Here is an 8,124-nt window from a genome sequence, read left to right on the forward strand (position 1 = left end):
GAAGGCACATAAAGACTGAAGCATCAAGGAAGTGAATAACAAGTAAATGAGGTGCCTTGGCGACCATAAACTTGACCCAAAATAACCTAAACTTCTAGATGATCCTAACTTTAATTGATAAACCTTGGTTGATCATCCATTAGTCTTAGGAGCCTCATTTGTACATGCTGACATAGGCTATAGAGGTCTGTAAGTGCTATGTTTTCTAGCTCCTATGATTGTCAAATTTTGTAGTGCCAAAACCTCTTGGAATCTGTCTTGTGTAGCTCAACTTTGTGTCATCCTTTGCCTACACTCAAGTACAAGTTCAAGAAGTTCCAATTTAAGTTCAAGCATTTCAAGTACAAGATCTAGAAGTTCATGATCAAGAAGCTCAAGAACTAGATCAAGTTTTCACGTTCTAAAAATATCAAGACAATGTGTTTTTCTCAAATTGAATCAAGTACTTCAAGTTCAAGTTCAAGCCTCAAAATACTTCAAGTTCAAGACTCATTTGTCAACCGAAGCAAATAATGATTCAATGTTCTTATAAGGTATGAATGACCCTAGATTGACCATAGGTTAGGTCATATTGTTTGCATACTCTAATTGGGTCACTATATAACTTTTATAGGCTTATTCTCGATCAGTCTTAGCCTATGTTCGAATAGTCCTAGTACTGGGTCGACCAGTCTAAGATTTCCTCGACCAGTCTAAAGGTTATTATGAATTTTTCAGATTTTTTGTTAAATCTTCGACCAGTCTTGGAGACTACTCGACCAGTTGAGTGAACAGTGCTCAACTAGTCGAGCAGGCTCGACTCAAAGTCCAGCAACCAAATTTGGTCCCACACAACTAGTCGATCAGGCCACACGACCAGTCAAGCGAGCCACTTGACTAGTCATGGAACGACCTTATCTTATCACGCCCGAATTTTTCAAAGTTTGTTGGTCCTTCGACCAGTTGAACAAACCTCTGGGCCAGTCGAGTGAACGGTATTTTTGCCTATAAATTGAGGATGATTTTCAGAGTAATTCATTCCATTCTAAGATATTCAAGTGACTACTCTTAGATAACTTGTCCCTACATTTGAGAAGCAATTTAGTTAGTATTTAAAATTATTTTATTGCTTTTTTGTATTTGATTTTGAATTCTCTATTCCAATCTTATTTGAAGAAGAGATTTAAGTTTTTCCCTTTCTTGAGATCAAAATCAAATTAAGCAAGCTCGAGGTGATTTAATCTAAAATTCATTTAGAACTTAGAACCTTTCATAAGTTGAATGTGAACATTGAACATCTACGTTGAACATCTACTTCGAATTGGTTCTACCGAGCTTCATCAAAGGAGAATATCCAGATAAGTTCATTTACTTTTTTGTAAATTTCTTTTTTGTGGTTTTTGAGATTGTACCAAGAAAATCTCTGTTTTTGATTTATCTGAGGTGATCCAGAAAACTCAGAGTATAAGGTTTTTTGAATTGTGTAAGCCCACTTGAAAGACACAATTGTGAGGGTTTTAGGTGAACCTTGAAAAACCTATTTCTTAGTGAACACCAATATCCATTGTGTAAGGATATTAGGAGTGGAGTAGTTGTGCAGCTGTTTCTCTAAACAGTTGGTGTACACACAAGCGAACCACTATAATTTCTGGTCTTGTGGTGGATGATTGAATGTGGTTGAATGATTGAATGTTGTAATTTATTTTTCAGCATTTGTGGTGAATGATTGTAATTTACTTTTTGCAATTGTGGGAATGCTATAATAACTTAGTTTATTTTTTTTGCTATATTTATTTCTTTATTCCTCTGTACCGGTTTGGAATTTTAATACACGGACCGTTCTAGAAATTAGGTTGTCCTACCATAAGCCATTGGTTTTTGGTGTAAGGTTGTCCATAGAACAACATCTGTATCAACCTCTCAATACTTGTACATTTGAGGTTGTTATTCATTTCTGCTATTTGAATTAATAAGTGCTATCATTGTTTATTTCTTTGTTATTCCACATTTAAATTTTTTTAATTTAGCATAGTCCAATTCACCCCCCCCCCCCCCCCTCTAGGACTCTTAGCTCGGCCTTTTCAAGTGATATCAGAGCCTAATAGCTCATTTTTATCTTTATTATTTGGATTAATTTCCTGAGCTAATCGATCTGAGCTTTTTAAGATGTCAAATTTTGATAGCCTTTCAGTCACTAGGCCTCCACCTTTTGATGGCTCCAATTATGCCTATTGGAAAGCCAGAATGAAGATTTTCTTAAAATCCATGGATGAGAGCATATGGCAAGCTACAGTGACCAATTGGACCCCTCCTACCGCTGAAGTGACTGGTACTGATGGATCTAAAATGATGAAAGTCACACCTTATTTTACTTGGACCAATCTTCAGAAAAGTAAGAGCAGTGCTAATGCAAAGGCTTTCAATGCCATAACTTGCGCACTATCACTAGATGAATTCAAGAGAATTATATCCTGTGATATTGTAAAGCAAGCTTGGGATATTTTGGAAATGACATACGAGGAAACAACAATTGTCAAGAAATCTAAATTTTAAATCCTCACAACCAAATTTGAGGAAATATGTATGGAAGAAAGTGAAACCTTTATGGACTTCTATACTAGACTGAATGACATTGTCAACTCAATGTGGGGTCTTGGTGATAGAATCTCAGAAGCTAAAGCCTATGCAAAGATACTGTGCTCATTGCCTGAACGGTTCAATTCAAAGGTGACCGCGATCTAGGAACTTCATGATACGGATAATATGAGGGTAGAAGAATTGGTTGGTTCTTTTCAAACCTACGAGTTAAACTTTAAAGCTCCTAAAGGTAAGTCCATCGCTCTTAAGTCTTCTAAATGTATTTCTCATGATAATAGTAATTCTGATTTAGAAACATCTGAAGATGATATGGCCCTTTTAGCTAAGAAATTTTATAAGATTTTCAAAAGTAAAAAGAAGATTGATTTGTAAAAACCTAATGAAAAGAAAAGATCTAGATCTAAAACTTGGAAATCGTTAAAAGACAGTCAATGCTATAACTGCTATGAATATGGGCATCTAACAAATAAATGTCCTAAGAAGGACAAGTCTAAAAAGAAAGGTATGTTTGCTACATGGGATGAATCTTCCTGCTCTGAAGCTTCTTCTTAGTCAGATGATTCTGAAACCGAGTCGGCTAATGATGTTAAAGCCTTAATGACTCTAGCCAAGTTCACTTTTTTAGATAATTATGATTCAACCAGTGAAGAAAATCTGAATAGTGACCATGAAAATGAAGAAGATCTTCAAGATGCTTATAATGCCCTCTACAAGGAAAGTTGCAAAATTATTGTAAAATTAAAAATTCAAAAAGAAAAGTTTTCAAAACTAAATGAAAATTTCGATAATCTAGTCTTAGAAAAATCTCACATTTCAGATTGTCTTGAAAAAACTAAGTGCGACTTAGATTTCAAAACCTCCCAAGTTGAAAACTTAAAATCTGAAAATGAAAAGCTAAAGCTTGAAGTCTCTTCACTTTTGAGTTTGAAAGACACATGGAAGTATGCCCAAGTTGATCCTAAATTAGAAAATCTTTTATCCGGATCTAGAAAATGTGGCGATCGATCTAGATTGGGCTACGACAAAAGTATTCCTCCTAAACATAAGAATACTCTACCCAAATTTGTGAAAGGGGAGTCTTCTAACTCAAAAGAGAAAAGTCTGAATCAAAATTATTCTAAAAATACTAAAACTTTTCAGACCTTAAAACCTAAAAATAACCATATCAACTATATAAATCAGAATCGTAATACTCTAGCTGAGAAAATTGTTGACTTACTTAAAGAGCTCTTAAAATCTAACTCAGTAGGTCAAACTTATATCAACTACAAACATAAGAAGACCAACTATACTCCAAAACCCAAAATTGTAATGAAATGGGTCCCTAAGGTTACGTGTTTGGTTGCCCACGCTGCTTTCAAAGCTTCGAGTCATTCAAAGTGGTACCTAGACAATGGTTGTGTTGAGGGTCAAATATTGCATATCAACCCCAGTTTTGCTTGGATTTACAAGCATGATACCGTTTAATGGCCCGATTTAATCGTGTTGGTGATGTAGAGTGTATTTACGAGCATGGATTGAAAAAGGGTGCTTAAAGCATGGATTTAACGCTCTGATGACACCAAAGCATGGGACAGACCCCAGGAGACCAAGATCGGTAAATTTGCATGCCAGGGATCCAAGAAAATCGAGAAACTGATGCTCAAGTAGCCCAAAAGACGTCCAGAATGCAAGATCGCAGGGTTCCCACCATTCGTTCAGTTCAAAACTCTATATGTAGCCTGAGGATGAAAAATTAACCGTACACATAAAAAATCAGCCATTGGATCGTTGTGGAAGTGGCCCAACAGACAGATCAGCCCATAATTTACTGATCTGGGGCCCACCTGATATCTGGATACGCTTATATTTCTGTCTCAACCCCTTAAACAGGGTGAGAAAATGTATGGACGGAGTGGATTCCTCATTTGCATCATAGAGGACCTCACCTAGAGAGGAGTGTGTACACAACACTCGTGCATTCGCAGGACACCGAACCTACAAAGATCAATCAAAGCGCGCTGACCGTGTAATCCTTCTCAAATTCAAATTTTGTTCTCTGTTTCAAATGGAGCCTTGTGATTGGGTTTTGTGGGCCACCACCGTGCATCAACGGCTTGATCCGAACCATCCATCATGAATAGGGATCAAAACCAATCGAATCCATGCTGATATTTGGCGGCGATGCACATTCATATGATCGCTATAGCGATCGCAAGAAGACCATTTAACTGCCATTGCAGCCTGATTATCTCAGTGGCACACATCAACGGATGACCAAAATCGCCCATCCCCGGTCAAAATTTCTAGGAGAAGATGATAAACGATGTGGATTTCTCAAACGTCATAGAATATGGGCCCCACCGACAGCCAGCGCAAGAAGAGTTACGCATGTCCGCGCGTCCGAAAATCGACTGAATTTTTTGGGCTGTTACACGACAGTGGTGATGATCAGATGGTCGATCCGGACCATCCGCAAGCTTCATAGGGTGGCCATGACCCTAACCACGACGTCAGAGCATGCTTTTCGGTGATCCTCTTGCCAAAAAGTCTATCCAAACGTGAACCTATTTGCGTTTTTCTTCCGCTGGCGCTTCGCATGACTCTGCTGCGTAAAGTCGGTTCTCCCCCGACTCCAAGCATGAACCAACACTCCCTGGTTCCTATATAAAGGGGAGGAGAAGAGAAAGAAAGGAGAGCTTGGCGTGGAGTAGCCGTGATCATTTTGAGATCCAATCGGAGCTTGGCTTAGGCTGGACGTGAAGCACAATTCCTGAGAGAGTTTTTCTTTTTCTTAATTTTATTTTTTGTCTTTATTTTTTATTTATTTAATTTGAGGATATCCTAATCATGGTAGGCTAAACCTCTTAACTAGGGCTAAGAGGAGAAGCTTGTAGCGTGATAGGGGACTCTTTCGCTTATGTTTTGTATTCATACTGAACTGATACCGATTATAGTTATTTAAGGGAGTGTTTTTTAGTTTTTAATGGTCTATTGTGACTAAAATTACAATGGGTCTGCAATGGCTTTGAGCATGTTCCTTCCTTTTATGTTTATGACGTCAGGAAGCCCTGTTGTTCACCATCGTCTATTGGGCATGGTAGGATGACGGTACCCTTCCTAACCTTCATAGCATATTGATTGGTTGGTAATTAGTTTAATTCTGTTGTTTGCTTTGTCTCCTGGGCATGGTTTGGTGATGGAATCCATTCTAATTCATATACTTTTCATCTCTTTAAAATTTTATCAGAGGAAGTTCAGTTTATTTTCCATGATTTATGAAGCAGGCATAAGATCTCCCTGATCTCTACAAGTGGATTCTCTGAATCCCTAGTTTCTTATCTCTTATTTCTCTTAAGTTTTACATTAATCTCTCACCATTATTCATCAATTTATATTTGATTTAGATTTCATCTTAGGCTAGTTCTATTTAATTTCAGATTACGTACAGGTTTCAGTCCCTTGGGATTCAACCTCGGTCTTACCAAGTTTATTACTACATCACAACCCTATACTTGGGGAGTGAACAAGTTTTTCGCGCTGTTGCCGGGGATTGACGGTTACGATTCTTTGAAATTAATTAGTTTTAGAATTAGTTTAAGATTAGGATTTTACTAACTTTAGTTTTAGATTCTTATTTCTATTTGATTTCTAGAACTAACTTGTTCCTGTTTTGTAGGATCCTGACATAAACTTCTAAATTGGTAATCCCTTTCTAATTCCTCCACTTTTTCTATTTTTAGAATTAGGGTTTGAATTATAGAAATTTTCTAATTCTAGTATTTTCCTATTTTTAGGAAATAGTTTATTTTTAGAAACTTTCCTCTTTTGTTTTTAGAAACTAGGTTAGTTATTTCCCTTTTTAGAAGTTCCTTATAATTTTAGAAACTAACTCATCTTTCCTTTATTTTATTTTTAGAAACTTTCTAATTTTAGGTTTAGATTTTCTATTTTAGAAACTTTAATTCTGGAACTTTCCTTTTTAGAAACTAACTTTCTATTTTTATTTTTAGTAACTGTCTAATTCTAACTCTTTAGAATCTAAATTTGTTTCCTAATTTATTTTTAGAAATTTTCTACTTGTAGAATTTTTGTTTAGAAACTAACTTTCCTATTTTGTAGGTGTTTAAGGTAGAAATTTCTAATTCGATAAGTTCTTTCTCTACTTTCTATTTTTCAGATATCTTTTAGTAACTTACTTTCTAGTTTAGGACTTTCCTAATTTATTTTAAATTTCGACTTTCTTTTAGGAATTTCTTCTTTTAGAAACTAGTTTACTTCTATCTTTCTTTTTAAGGATTTTCTAATTTTAGACCTTCTCTTTAGAAACTGACTTGTTTTGTTTTCTTTTGCAGGTTTTTAACTTAAGGACTCCAATTTGATAACTTCTTTCCAACCCTCTCTTTCTTTCTTATTTTTCTTTTCCTTTCTTAGGATTAGGTTTCGAATTAGATTGAGGGCTACGAGTGTTTCATGCCCAAGTGGGCCCATGACAACACTCGACTTCTCTTGACTGAAAGAGGATTGGTTAAGGGATTAACTATCCATCGCAGGATTAAACACCACTCGAAATCCCCTAAGTTAATTGGAGTGATGGCTGAAAACGAACCTCTTCTACCCCAACCTAGGGTGGAGGACATTCAGGATGGAATGAGGTGCATCATGCACCCCCACCTCGTACTTTATGAGATTATTTACAACCAGCGGGGGTGAGTACGCCCTCATGCATGATTTTTCCTGAAAATACAGGACATATGGACATCAAGCCAGGGGTTATCCAACTCCTTCCTAAGTTCCATGGGCTTGAATCTGAAGAACCATATCTACATTTGAAAGAGTTTGATGAGATCATAGCCACTTTATATTTTCAAAACGTGTCTAATGACACAGTCAGGCTGAGACTCTTTTCTTTTTCCTTAAAGGAGAAGGCTAAGACGTGGTTACATTCACTGCGTCCTAGATCTATTGGCACATGGAATGATATGCAATGGGAATTTATAAAGAATTTTTTCACATCATAAAACGATTACCCTTAGAAAAGCAATCATGAACTTCACCCAAAAGGAGGATGAAACATTTTACCAATGTTGGGAAAGGTTCAAGTATTTGGTCAGTTCATGCCCACAACATGGCATTAAAACGTGGCACATTACAAATTTTTCCTACGATGGACTGACATCTTTCATGCGCCAAATGGTCGAGACAATATGTAATAAAGAATTCATTAATAAAAATGTCGACGAGGTATGGGATTACCTCGATAGTCTTGCTGAAAAAACACAATCATGAGATTATTACCCAAAATCAAACACCACGTCTAAGCCGACTTAATTTATGGAGAAAGGTAGATTATATCTCTTGAAAGAAGAGGATGATCTCAAGTATAAAGTGACTACACTCATAAGAAAAGTTGAGGCCATAGAAGGAAAGAAGGATAAGGTTAATGAAAGTGTTTGCGGCATCTGTGATTGCAACATTCATACAACTGAAAATTGTCATACGATACCTGCCTTTTGAGAAGTGTTGAATGAATAATTCAATGCCATAAATAATTATCAAAGACCTTTC

At 36.4% G+C, this 8,124-nt stretch overlaps 1 non-coding gene across 1 annotated transcript; it reads right to left on the minus strand.

Moving 5' to 3' along the window:
• Positions 1 to 7,584: 7,584 nt before the first annotated feature.
• LOC131226427 (small nucleolar RNA R71) lies at positions 7,585 to 7,691 on the minus strand. Its single transcript, XR_009161813.1, has one exon. It is a non-coding gene; the product is annotated as a small nucleolar RNA R71 (small nucleolar RNA).
• Between the last annotated feature and the right edge of the window lie 433 nt (positions 7,692 to 8,124).

The sequence above is a fragment of the Magnolia sinica genome, chromosome 14, assembly GCF_029962835.1.
Source record: "Magnolia sinica isolate HGM2019 chromosome 14, MsV1, whole genome shotgun sequence".
Classification (NCBI taxonomy): domain Eukaryota; kingdom Viridiplantae; phylum Streptophyta; class Magnoliopsida; order Magnoliales; family Magnoliaceae; genus Magnolia; species Magnolia sinica.